We start from the raw sequence: 455 nt of genomic DNA, 5'->3' as shown, positions 1-455 counted from the left end.
TCACTTGTTGATTGAAAACGTCGCGTCTTCTGTGAGAGCGTGGGGTAGTGGTGCGACTGTTGCTTCATGAATTTTGCGTTTTCCCGCCGTGATAGCGGGACTTCCTGCGTTATCAGTGCTATCAGCTTTGTCTACGGGGTGTTGTGAGTCGTTAATGAGGAGGCAGACCGCACTGGACGAGGGAAATAAAGCGGATACGTGAGTGAAATGCGGATGACGCTTCGTGGTAACTCCGTGCGCGAGGTAAGTCCGTGTTTCAGCCCCCCTGTTTTTGGCCCATGTTTCATTATGTAAGTTATTTTGGTATGTTAAATTAGCTCTCGAATTCATCAGCTATGTAGAGACGTGATATTTAGTTCGTGCATTCATTATTAACGCAGTCTTGTTTCTGTATCGTGGTTTGTTGTGCTAGACTTTTAAATGTGTTGACAGGACCATGTGCTGAGCCAACACAC

The sequence above is a fragment of the Coenobita brevimanus genome, chromosome 42, assembly GCF_032717465.1.
Source record: "Coenobita brevimanus isolate Jiangsu-jjx chromosome 42, ASM3271746v2, whole genome shotgun sequence".
NCBI lineage: Eukaryota > Metazoa > Arthropoda > Malacostraca > Decapoda > Coenobitidae > Coenobita > Coenobita brevimanus.
This window is presented reverse-complemented; position numbering follows the sequence as displayed.